This window comes from Parasteatoda tepidariorum, chromosome 7, assembly GCF_982258835.1.
Source record: "Parasteatoda tepidariorum strain Cologne lab strain chromosome 7, Ptep-v5.0, whole genome shotgun sequence".
Classification (NCBI taxonomy): Eukaryota; Metazoa; Arthropoda; class Arachnida; order Araneae; family Theridiidae; genus Parasteatoda; species Parasteatoda tepidariorum.
The window spans coordinates 80,571,537-80,585,528 of record NC_141761.1 but is presented as its reverse complement, the minus strand read 5'-3'; the positions used below and the strand labels follow the sequence as shown (position 1 = coordinate 80,585,528).

Below are 13,992 nucleotides of genomic sequence, written 5' to 3'. Positions count from 1 at the left end.
TTATGATAGTGATAGACTTAAGATATTATTTTTTGGGGCAATAGTTTAAAATGAAATTTCTTACGAAAAAAATCTTTTAAGTTTATAAATGCTGTTTAGTGTTTGTGAAGTCCAATTAAATCAACTGCGATCAGTAGTATCTGACACACAGTTTTCGTTGTTAATTTGTCATTAAAATCTTACCACATAATTCACGCACACTGCTCCTTAGACTCCTAAGTTGACCCCTCACTAAAGCTCTCTGTTCCTCATTTAGGCAGTCTTCAACGACTGACAGAATACAGTTCTCACCATTCCTCATTTGGCTGAAATATAACGTTTAGAACATGTAAATAACAAAGGATTCAGACATTTTGCTCTAGAAAACCACCTCTGCCCTTTTTCTTCCTTTTACAGGAATTTTAAGCTTGCATTGTATGATTATGCATATTTTTTTTAACAAAACTATTATTTTTAATTTAAAAACCAGAGAATGAGGAAGGGCCCCATGTAGTACAGTGTGCTAAAAAAATTACCCTGAATAACTTTTGATCTAATGATTGGATCTTCAAGTTCTTGGAGTCAATCTTAATTGTTTGAGAGGGTGACCTCAAATATGCAAAAAAAAATTTTTACCTCAATTCAAAGAATGTAATTTTTATCTCAAAGCCAAATTTCGAGAAAAATTTGTCGAATAGTCGGTTTTGAAATACAAACTTTTTTTAAAAAAAATTCTCTGATACTATTTGACCTGATTATAAGGGTGAAAATCTGGCTACCTTCCATGTTTTAGACGTCAGATTTGTAAATCTGTTGAAAATGTTTATTCAAAGTAAGTCCGTTTTTGTGTCTGATTTCGTAACTTAAAAATGATTATTATCGTCTGCACCAATTAAGTAACATATTTGAAGTTACACCCTCAAAACCGACCTACGAGACAGAGTCGTAGATCATGCGTGAAGATACAATCATTAAATCAAGAGTTAATCAGGGTTTTACGTTTTTTCCTTCACACTGTACATTTTATTGGCTTTATATAGAACTCAGACCAAACATTTTAAAAAATGGCTCGTAGACACGATAAAGTTTTTTGAAGATCTGCTTATCTGGAATTTAAAAACGCAGAGCTTCAAGCATACAAGAAACGAAAATAAAAACTTATTTGAAGTCAAATAACTTTCTATTTTGTAAGAAGGAGAGGGTGGGATCGAAAGAAATATGACTTTTCGGTTAAAATAAAAGTATTTAAAATTTTCAGATAAATTATTTTAGCTTTTTCAGCATAAGTTTATTTTAGAAGGAAAATATTATTTTCTTCCGATGATTTCATCAAATAAAAAAAAATGGGAACCATTTTCAAAAAAATCCAAACTCCATACTATTTTAGGAGAAAAATGTCAAAAATCTAATGCAATATGAATGAGCACTATGAGTAGTAAATTGGTGCAGCAATATTATAAAATTATATATTAAATTTAGTACAGTGAATTAGTAGTAATTAATATCACTAAAGTTAGTAAATTAGCAATAAATGTTATTGTTTGATTTCATTTTTATAATTGTGCTTATAATTTTCTAAATAATGATAAAAGTTATGTCAAACGAAATGAGTCGGCAGTTCAATAGAGGAAATTCTAAAGGCATAATATTGCAATGATTGTTAGTTGAACCATTGATAACCAAATTGAATTCTTTCAGTAATATTTTATATATATAAGCAAATGCTTACATGACCTTTAAAGTATACGTCTCATTTTTTTCACCTTTAAGAACCTTGCGTGACATGAATGTTCCATTAGACGTTAGAAGTAGATTTATGGTCTTAGTTCTTCAATTTTTACTCCTTTGCAATTAATATCACTAAAGGTAATAAATTAGCAATAAATGTTATCGTTTGATTTCATTTTTATAATTGTGCTTATAATTTTATAAATGATGATAAAAGTTTTCATGTCAAACGAAATGAGTCTGCAATTCAATGAAAAAAGTTAATACTAACTCAATCTGCTAACGAGTATTTTGTATTCATTAATTAAATACAAGATTTTAAACAAAATATATCAAATTACAAAAAATTTACAGTTTTTTTTTGCTTTTATATATTAATGTTTTATAACTATTGCATATTAATAATGCTTTTTGTTGTAAAACGTTATCTTATTTAATAAAAATTAGTACATATATAATCATTATTATTACCAGGACCACATAAATCATTAAATTAGATAGGCTTAAACACAGTGGTTGAAATATGCTAATGGATTGAAAGTATATGTTTATTGTAATATTGTGTGACATATAAGAAAAATTGTGGTTATGGTGAAGCGTGCTTAAGGATAAACGGGAGAAGGTGATCAAAAATAACGAAAAGGCTGTCAATTTAACTATTGACACTTTTTTTACCAGCATTTCTTTAGTTTATTTTAAGCTTTTAGCTCATAATGACTGAAGACATCATTAACATGGTTAACTACTTTGAGCTGGTTTTTTATTGAATGTGAGTCGTCTTTTTCTCCTGGCTTCTCTTTCCAATCATTGTTCTAATTCCGCAAATTAAAGATGAGACCCCCACCCCAGATGAAAATCCCAGATGTAACAAAATAAATAAATTTAGTCAAAATTTAAAATTTAGAGAAATATAACACTTTCAAATAAAATATGTTAGACAAATTTAAATACGTATTTTTCCCTTTAAATAAACACAACTTCCTTATACCAGGGAAGTATCTAATTGAAATTAAACTGGCTATTGAAACGTATGGCATCTCTTTTGTTAGAAAGTTTGTACACTATCTGGAAGAAAGTGACGGGACACTCCTCGAAAAGTCGAAAAGTCGACAATACAGCTGACACATACACAATAATAGGTATCACGTGTCAGCCATATCCTATAAATACTCTGTGGAGTCGACTAGATTTGTTTTTGTCAAGATGCCGCCAAGAAAAGAGTTGTCTGAGTTCGAGTAAGGTGTGTTAGTTGGATTACATCTTGCCAATGTGTCAATTAGGGACATCTCCCGTCTCCGTAACTGCTCAAAATCAACTGTTTCACGTGTTTTGTGTCGCTACAAAACTGAGGGACTGAGACTCTGGGACGAATTGGACCGTCGGTTGAGCGCCTGCACCCCTCTCCCCAAAAGCAAGTATGAACTATGGAACATTTGGAAGGAAATTCCTCTTGGCACTATTGCTAATTTAGTGGAAGGCATGCCCAGAAAGGTTGCAGCTGTGATCGCAGCCAAAAGTGGCACTACCTCCTATTAATTTTAATAAATATGAGTTTATGTCGTTATAGTGTCGTGTCCCGTCACTTTCTTCCAGATAGTGTATTAACTGTTTAAATGCTTTTAAAATTAACATAAAGTGAAGCCTTTCCTTTATAGCTAGTTGTGCACATGGCATTACCTTTTAGATCTATTTCAATTTCTGAAAATGGTTTCATGAATGAGTGGTGCTGCCATTGATCCGGCGGGTTCTGAACTAAGTGGCACTTTCACCCTAGAAGTTCTGATCTAAGTGGTACTTTCAAACGCTTGGCTCTCCTTCCTAACTTTACTCCGAAGGCCAAGCTCACATGCTTAGCTTGTCCAATTGTCATTAAAAATAATAAATCTCGTTAAGCAACATAAAGCTTTTTTCTCCATTGTTCTTAAAACAAATTTGTAAAAAAAATGACTCTTAATAAATAGAAATATCAAATGCTTTTTAACCAAAATTTAAAAACAAAAATTACAATTAAACATTTTCCATACTTTGAAGTTAAAATATATGATATAATAATAATACGCAACAAAATTAACGGATCACATTGAATAATTTTTGATCTAATGATCGGTTCTTCATGCTCTCGAACTCAATCTTAATGGTTCAAAAGGGTAGACCTCAAATATGCTAATTAATTGACGCAGACGAAATTTTAAGTTACGACATAAAAATCAAAAATGTACTTTCTCTGAATAAACATATCTTTTCTTTCAATGGATTTGTATTTCTGACCCCCAAAAAATAGGAAGTGGCCGAAATCTGGGAAATATGGTCACCATAGTTTGATATGGTGAGCGGTCTGAACATTTGACTGTTTAATGTTAATTTTACTTTTTGCTAATTAATGTTAATTTTGATTTTACTAATTAATGTTAATTTTACTAATTAATGTTAATTTTACTTTCATTGTATCTCGAAAACTTAAGATAATCGAAAAAAATTTTGCGCATGGTTATAAAATTCATTTATCCAAAAATAATTTATTTCAAAATGCAATTTTCAAAAAGCATTTATAATTTTTTTCTTGTTTTTGAATTGTGAGGTATACAATTTTTCAAAAAATGCAGTCTCAAATGTTAAAATACATAATTTGAGCGCAATCGGTCGACTAGTTCATGAGACATTAAATTTTGAAAAAGTTGCATTTTTAAAAATCGATTTAATCATGTGTGTAGTGTTAAAGTAAATCAAAAAAAATTTCAAATTTTTATTGAAATAAATTTGTAAAAATATAGCTTTTCTAAAAATAGGTAATTTGAAAAAATTAATTACACACATTTGCTTAGCGTTCTGAACAACGTATGAAGTTTAGTCAATCATTTTTATGTGAAAATATTACCTGCACATTGAGTAAGCTAAATTTCGAAATGATAGTATGATATTTAATGAATTGACTTACCTACATGAAGGGCCCATCATTCGTGCGCAGCCCTGCAATCTTCGTTCAGCTTCTCGATCCGAACATGCATTGCCCAAAGCTGAAAAGAAAGGTTAGGACCATGACTCAAATTGTTAAATGTTCTTTTTTTAGATTAGCGGGGGATAGAGAAAGGGGAGAGAAACTTATATATTGATATTTAGTCAAATGAAATCTTATTAACGATGCAGTTTTAACTGAGTTGAATTAGAACAAACCAGAGAAGATCCATATATAGTATTTTATAATTTATGAAAATTTTATGTTCGAAAAGTATAATTTTGAGCTTCTAACTATTTACGCATCTGATGCAGGTATCTAAACAACTAAACACTATTTCCTATGCATTTTGTTTGCTGAATTAGATAAAAGAACTACTCTCAAAAATTAAGAAGTTTGGAAGTTCAAAAGATTCTATGATTAAAAAGTATTATTGTATTGTATTTAATATGAATAAAACTTTTATAACTTCTAAACTATTAATATCTAAACTAAATATCTAACAAAATAAACTAAACTCTCAGGTCTTGTTTTATTCAATTCAGCATAAACAGATAAAAGTTATATATTATGTCCACAAAACTAAACTTAATGATGCTATAGACTATGGAGGGCCAAGCTCTACTGTGCGCATCCCACTATTTAAAAATTAAAATAAATAATTCTAATTTTGCCATTATGTGAAATAACAGTGGATTTACAGTTATTTTTTTTTAATAAAAATTATAACAATCAATGATTTTATGAATAGCATGAAAAGTGTATAACGCTGTTTAAGCTGTAATGTGAGCTAAGCTAATTTGACAAGACCCAACAAATTCTCGCTGACAAGTTTTTATGTATTCAGCACCTTACAATTGTAATTCTATCCAGCCTCATTTACATTTATAAAACTCTGAAGGAAAAAAATCTTTAATAAGTGAAAAGTTCAAATCAAAATGTCTAATAACTTGTTTAAAACTTATTTATATTTAAACTCATACTAATGTTTTATCCACCTGGGTTTTTGAGGCTCAGCGAAAACAAGTTTAAAAGTTGAAATTGTAATGTAGGTGGGGAAAAGCACAAGTGAGAACATTGTCTTAAAAGTTCAATTCGAAACTCGAAAAAACTCGCATTTGGTTGAAATTTATAGCATTCTCGAAAATGGTATTTCACAAAACAGCATTTTTCATTAGCGTAATAATATGACTCTTTCATTCAATTCATCCCCAGCATCTGAAGTATGTAGTATACTAATGTAGTTGCTGTTTAAGTCTTTTTTTATTTCGATTTCAGTTTTGGGATAATTAAGTGCTAAACAGCGATTTTTTAGGGATTCATTTTAATAAAAACTACTTTCATATGCCCTACGTGCAGTAGAAATGAACTTGATTATTTTAGTGTAGTATTTCGTATTCTAGTATACCAATATTGTGTTACCGTTTCTTTTTTTTTTTCTATTTAGCTCTCAGTTTTTTGGGTACTTAAGTGTTAATGCTAGATTTCATTAAAGCTTTGTGGTCATTTTACCACAATTTAAAAAAATTAAAACCCGTCTGCATGCAACAGGGTAGAACGAAATTATTTTAATTAATATTTTCAAAGTGATTTAAATACATTGAATTAAGCAATAGGTAACCATTAACAATCAATATTTGGATTAAACAATCGATTGAATTTTAGTTTGTCTTCCGTGGACTTCAATGACTTTCAATTTAATCCAGATTTTTTTTTAAATTTACGCTCATTATATCACCATTTTAGTAATTATAATAATAACAATAATAATAATAAAGCCTTTCGCAAACGTCGTATGTGCAACGGATGAGAAAGAAATGTTTTCAATTAAATTTCTCCATGTAAGACATTAGAATTAAACTATTATATGAATTTCATTTTTATATCTATACATTCCTTTAATTTGGTAATAATATTTTAGGTAATTCAGGTATAAAAATAATTTAAAACGCTCATAAATGTTAGACTTTAGCTTATTTTATTCCTCTTTTTCTAAAAATTAAATATTCCCAAAGAATGTTTGTCGAATAATGGCGTTTTATAGTAGGGCTCATTTTAAAGGTCCGCTTTGGTAAAGCGGTGTTTACAGATAATTATAATAAATATTTAAATGTAGAACTAATTGCAAAGATCTTATTAAAATATAACAATTCATTTGCACTTTATATAACTTGAATTTAATAAAAGTCTTGTTTAAATATTTAAATATTTCTTACCTATTAGAGCAATAAAAAAAACGAGTTTTGAAAACATGATGAGGAATTTACAAGCTCCAAATGTGTAAACACCAGAATATCTCACCAATTTATAAATAAATTCTTTTTAATTTCACTCGGTCTTTTAACCCTTTTATGCTTTTTTTAAATGGGATATTCTTGTACAGTTATCAGAAAAATGTTGTTGCCACGTGATAACGCGTCGGAAGTATGTTTCCTCAATTAAATTTTAAACTAATTGATAAATAATACTTATCTTGACTAGTTGACTAATTAAAATTATCGATATTTTTTCACTTCCTACGAATTACATTTACTTATTTTTTAATTCCTGATAAGTTAACTTATTATCTACTCTAATAATTTCAGTCTGATATTTTTAAATTGAAAGTTATAAGAAGAGCTAAAATATAGAGTTCGACATAAAATGTTTCTTTTTACACATTTGAAATGATTTAAAGTGAATTCCGAGTGATAAATCTTTGAATAATTGATATTAATATCTTGCAAAACTCGTTTAACTAAAATGAAATTAATAATAATTTATGCATTTATTCATAGTTTAAATGGTTACTCAAACTAAGGTTTGGTTGTTTGGCTAATTAAAATGTGCAAACATTAAAAATTATTAAACGATTTTTATCAAAGTGGAAAAAATCACATCAAATTGGGGATATAAAAAAAAATTGGCAATTTTTTAATACTAAAGCGGCTTGTACTAAATGTTATCATTTACAAATCATTTACAGTACTTAAAGTTGCAATTTCCTATATAATTGCAAATTACTTCCAATTCTTTCGTAATTTTTGAAATTTACGTTATAATAACTCATTTTTCAACTCTACGTGTTGTAATGAATGGTGCTTAAGTTCCTTAAACATTTATGTTTAAGTATCTTACTGAAAAGCCAATAATTTATTAAAAAAAATTATGAAGTCATTTATTTACTTTTTTAAGTTTTATGAAACAACTAGGCAGATAATTGCTCTGTCTGTTGTCGCACACCAACACTGAAGATTGTTGCTTAGTAATTGTTATTTCTTGGCATAAAACAGTTTTTTTTTTTTAAAAAATTGTCATTAGTAACTTATAATGAATGCTCTAAAAAGAATTCTTCTAGCTTACGCTAGTGTCTCTACCTCCCACGTCCAAATATATTCTTTATGATTAGTTTAAGATATATTAGAAAAAAAGAGTAATTTGTCTAAGTAATCATATTTTAAAATAGCATTTAAAATTAAGAGTACATACATTGTTATAACAAATTTGGTTCACAACCGTAATTAAAATTTTCACTTGTCAATCGGACGGATATATTAAATACGGGTAGACTATATTTGAGGGTGCCCCTAGATTCTCGTCAAGTTGTGATCGCGGTTGATCGCCAAGCCGGGCGATATTGAAACCCAATCGTGATTCTGATTGGTTTAGATTTCAGCGTTATTTTTAAATGCTTAACGGTATATGTAATTTCAGAGGTCCGTTAGGACTACGTTCCACTTTGGATACCGGCTGGTAAGTTTACTTTGGATCGATTACAATAAGATCGAAGGTATGTGGGCAGTCATAAAAAGGGATTTAAGAAAAAAATGTCACCAATAGTCCGATATTACAGACGCCATTTTCGATTCGTATTTCGTCGAATTTATGTGGCTATGGAAGTACACAGATTCTATTCATCATAAATTTAGACAGTATCTAACTGTTATTAGATAATTCTGTGCACCTAAATCTGAGAGTATTCAAGCTTAATGAAGAAGTGAGTTTTTCCCCCCTTCTTTCTGCACCTACTCCATTAATTTTTGCTTCGATTCAGAATCCTTTTCATTGGATTTATAAATTTTGCTTATATTGGGTTCATTGCAAGCTTTATCCGATGTTTTGTTGAAATTTTTCAATGTTTTATTGAAATATCATTATGTTTTGACCGCCATTCCTGTTACCACTGTGTTCCTCGCAAACAGGAATAGCGCCAAACATAAGTCGCCAATTTCGCCAAGGGGCACCCTCAAGTATATTTTCCCAATACGGGTAATTTACGCAAAAAATAATAATTGAAGCTGTCAATGATAAAAGGGGGGTATATTCTGCACTTTTGAGAAAAACCAAGAAAAAGAAAACCAAGAATCAGTTGATGAAAGATTGTTTTAATTGCATCGAAATTGTTGGATTTTCCAATTTTGGCAGTCTGAAAAGTTACTCGGTATTTTATATTCAGTGATTGATATTCCAAAACCAACAGAAAACTTATTTTCGCGAAAAGGTTACATACCCCTCTTAACATTGGCTGCATCAATTGTAAAACGGTTGATAAGACTAGACACAGATTTAAATAACTTTATCTTAGAATGTAGCGTAGAATTAAGTTACAATATTAATAATTATAATAAAATAAAAAAAACTTTTCTTAGTTTTACTGTTTATTTAAAAAACATTCAAAATCAAGAATATAATGATAGCAGTACAGATAAATATAGGTTTAAATCGGGGATGGAAAAATATTTATAAACTAGGAGGCTCCGCCCCCTGCTCGCTAACGCTCACCAACCCCCGAGAATTGCTAAGCAATCCTATGTGGTTCACGCCGCGAACCATGGCTCGCTGCGCTCGCTCGCCAATGAACACAATGTTCTAGCACAAAGACATAGTATATTATCATCAAAGACATAGTATTTTATCATCAAGGACATAGTATTGTACTTATGTAGAAGAATTCTATCAATGTTCTTATTGGCTTTTAAAAAAGTATATTAGCTATTTAGATTGTACATGGTGAAAAAATTGAAGCATTAGCTAACATATTAGCAAAATAAATAATCAAATATTTCAGTTACTCACCTAAATTCAACTAAATGTGTATATTAGTTAATGCTAGAAATTCTGAAAGTTTAAGAAAAAAAATTTATTATTTATAAATATAAACTTTAAACCCTAACTTTTGAGATAATAACCCTCAAAAAGTCTTTCATTTTCAAAAACACAAAAACTTGTTTTTATCGCCAAATAAAATATTTTTTGGTGATCAGCATTATTGAAATCAATTTCTATATTAATTAACATTTGTGATAAAGTACATAACATTTTAGAACAAAATATGGATGTTTCACATACAATAAATTAAAATGCATGGCTGTTAGCATTGCCCGAGAAATACCACGTGGAGGTCGCCATGCTGCATTTCTAATTGATGAGTTTTGATTTTGGCAGTTCCCCTTGCCAACTGCCAATAGAAGTTTCAATTAAATTTTTTCCAAAAAACATTTTTTTCTGCGAAGCTCAAAGATATTAGCACTAAGCATTTAGAATTTCTTTGAAAACACAATTATAGATTTGGCATCTAGGAGCAATTACTGAAAGGCAGTCAAATGACTTAACTCTTGACAGGCCAACATAAAGTTGTCCATGACTAAAAACTTGTTTAGTCAATACTAAACAGATTTTCTCAAAAGTCTGACCTTGTGACTTATTTATAGTCATGGAGAAGGCCAGTCTAATTAATTCCTAATTGAGTTTAAATTAAATATTATCATGTTTTTAGGGCATGAATCTGAATTGAACAACCTGATAGTGCTCACTCTGGTTATTGTTTCCGTTTTTAAAAGCGCTATAGGTTGAGCCAGTTTAAATTAATATTATCATGTTTTAGGGCATGAATCTGAATTGAACAACCTGATAATGCTCACTCTGGTTATTGTTTCCGTTTTTAAAAGCGCTATATGTTGAGCCACCTCATGTGACATTTGCCATGAGACATTTTTAGAAGCAATCATTGGTCGATTTTCTAACGTTGCCATTCGGGGAGTTGTAATGAGGCTTTTTTTTTGGTGCCGTGTAAGAGAAATATATATATAGATACTTTTATTACTTTTTAAAATTCACGCTGATGACAACCAAAACAATAAAATTGATGTGGGAAAACTGGATCTTACCATGCGATTTTATGACCAAAAATGTATCGACAGCAATGGAAAATTATGCGTAACCATGTTTTTTAAATTTTTTTTATAACGAGACAAAGACCATTTTTCTATTTTTTTCATTCGCAATCTCAACGCACGGATACGCCCTCTAGATTTCAGGCTTCTATTTATTAAGTTTTCCTTTAGTTCTATCAGAAACATTTACAGATTAGGACGCCTCTTTTTTAGCAGCGAATACGAAGCAAAATTTCTCTAAGGAAAATGCAGAAGAACTTGAAAAAAAATTACCCAGAACATTGGTAAATCTTTCTGAAACAGAACGCGCCGAACATTTGAAGAACAAAATCTCAATAATTTTTACCTTTCTATTACCAACAAACTTGCTACCGACAACTTCCGATTTCGTGTTCGCATACTGTTACAGATGTGTGTATTACGGTAAAATATTTTTTTTCTTCAATTCATTACAAATTATAGTGAAGTCAACATTGCTTACTTCATTCCAATGAATAAATGTGATTTCAGAACGTGCAGAGCTGTAATAGTTATTAAAATACTCTTCTTTATAGAATATTATATATTTATGTATCTATATAATTCGGAAAACAACAATAAAGAATCATCCAAATTACTTGAAATAGTATCATTTGTGTTGATTATTAATAATTTTTTATAGTTTTCTTGGTAAGTATTTTTTAATTTTGAGAATGGATAATTTCAACTAGAATTCAGTTATTTTGTTTCTAAATTACATATTGAAATTCATATCGAGATCTTAGGTGAATAGTGGCGTTCATGCATATAATAATTAGTGTTCAAGTATCTGAAACTTGGGGAGTTTACGCGTCATTAAAAGTATAATTCATCTTTGTGCTTCATAGTCTTGGAAACTAACAGTTCTCTGTCTGGATAATTCTGTTTCATAGATCGTTTTTTTAAGTTTCTTTTGCTTTTGCCACTAAGATTATCCAGATTCGAAATCCGGCAGTCACTTAGTTTACTGCTTTCAAATTGTGTACCAAACACTATTATTTTGTCATAAAATACACAAAGTAGTATAGGGATCTGGTGGTAGAATGTTTTTACAATCGAGTAACAGTGTAATTACTTTTTGGTTTTCAACTACAAATAATTTAAATTGCGGGTTAAATTCCCATCAAAAAGTCCCGATAAAATGATTTTGTCTAAAAGTTTGTTCTAGTAGTTTGCTTATCTTCTAAAACCGGGTTTACGACTGTCTCTCTTTTTCTAAACAAATCGATTGTTCAAAGCAATGAAAAAATCATAAATGTATAGACAAAAAAAAAATATTTAAATGGAACAAACGCAATAAATGATTAAATCCTGTTGGTACAGAAATACTATTAAAATTATCTAATAAAAAAGATTAGTTTTAAAAATAAAATTATACTTTCTTCTTCATTTCAGGTATACGTAACTAATATCAACAACTAATTGATTGGTTGAAAAAGTAGTAGATGACATTTGCATCCGTTTTTTAAATGATTAAATATTCCACTTACCGAGGATGGAGTTTCCTGTGCAATAACAACACAATCGTAACAAAAAATATATAAAATAAAACGTGATTTTTTTATTAATATTATAGCATCAATTCTTTCGAAATGGTCTCAAAACTTCTCTTCTTTCTTTTCCGCTTTGGTGAGAAAAGCTTAAAAGTATCTAAAAAGGTGTACATTTGAATAAATTTGTTAAAAATTCATTGCTTCGCCAAAAAAGTCCTATTTTATCTAAAAAATTGAAATCCTTTCAGAAAACTTATTCTTCCTCTTTTGAATGCGAATTTTATCACTCAATTCGCTTCATTTTACCATTATATATATATATATATATATATATATCATTTTATAGTAAACTAGTTGTACCCAGCATCCGTTGCTGCAACGCTTTCAGTTTGAATTTTAATTTTGTATTTAAGTGTGTAAATGAGATTTGCGATTATGATTTGAAATGAGAATTTTTTTTAATGAAGAAAAAACCAGTGATAGTCTCAGCAGTTAATTCTGCATTTCAAACAGACATGTTTGGTGATGCACACAGACCATAAGACATATTTTGAATGATGATCCGAAATAAGACTGGATCAATGACGACTTCAGGTATCTCTGCTGATATGAGCTGACCAATTTGGCATGGTGTGATTCTTTCAATAAGCGAAATAATGTGACAATCCTGTTTTTTGCCATTCAATAGAATACATCAGACACCTTGTCTCTCCAAAAACATGACGCTTTACAATGAAACCAAGTATAGAGCTTAGTATTTGTTTTAACTCACGTGCGGTAATATCATGACCCGATGATGTTTACCTAGGTTACAAAAGTTCTTTAATTTCAGCTCAAGCAGGATTGCATGTGAATGTAATAAATAACTCTGGCTGCCCATATGCGCATCGATACTGGTAGTACTGAATGAAGTCATTTGGAAACACTAATATATCGACATATATTCGCCAAGAAAAGTTTCAAATGATTTGCTTGACCCGATAATAACGTTGATAATGCGTCGGTTGGCGATGTTAAATCAGGTAGTTTCACTTTGCCTCCAGAACAGCAAATTCCAGCTGTTTCATTCTTAAATTTGAGGGCATTACAAAACATTCATAATTGTTCCATTTTTCCGATGATGACGCTTGGGTGAAGACTATAGTTGGTTGTGGGATCATAGTGAAGTGCACTGAGATTCAAATCAGAGTATAGACAGCGTCTGAATAACGAAGTGCGTTCTTGTTTGATTTTCATTCTTGGTTCCCGTTGCTCTGATGTTTCCGACGAACGGGCTTGAGTCGTGCGTATTTGATTCGTTAACAGTCTTCTTTCCCGTTGCTCTGATGTTTCCAACGAACGGGCTTAAGTAGTGGGTGGTTGATTTGTTAATAGTCTTCTTTCCTGTTGCTCTGACATTACTAAGGAACGGGCTAAAGCATTGTGTTCTCGATTAGTTTCAAGTCTTTTTTCCCGTTGCTCCGATGTTTCAGAAACACGGGCAGTTCTCTTTTAACGTGCTTGAGATGTTAATCGACTAAGAGCGATTCTTTTAGGCGGCATATTTTTGCAAATATTCTCTCTCAAGCAAAAAGAAATGTAAAGGTTGACAGTGGTCGTAAATTTGCTGAATCTAAAATTCATATATTTATTTTAAATAATTAAAAAAACAATTAAAATTAAATAAATT

General features: G+C 30.1%; 1 long non-coding RNA gene across 2 annotated transcripts in view; it reads right to left on the bottom strand.

The window, feature by feature from the left end:
- LOC147807267 (uncharacterized) overlaps positions 1–13,992 on the bottom strand; it is a 37,458-nt gene that overhangs the window by 1,582 nt on the left and 21,884 nt on the right. The window contains exons 1-3 of one of the 2 annotated variants that reach the window (XR_015435589.1): positions 6,877–7,033; positions 4,643–4,721; positions 184–305 (exon numbers count right to left, since the gene is read on the bottom strand). This is a non-coding gene — a long non-coding RNA (uncharacterized LOC147807267). Of the gene's footprint in view, positions 1–183; positions 306–4,642; positions 4,722–6,876; positions 7,034–13,992 lie in introns of those variants that run through there. The other variant, XR_015435590.1, reaches the window with a different exon arrangement.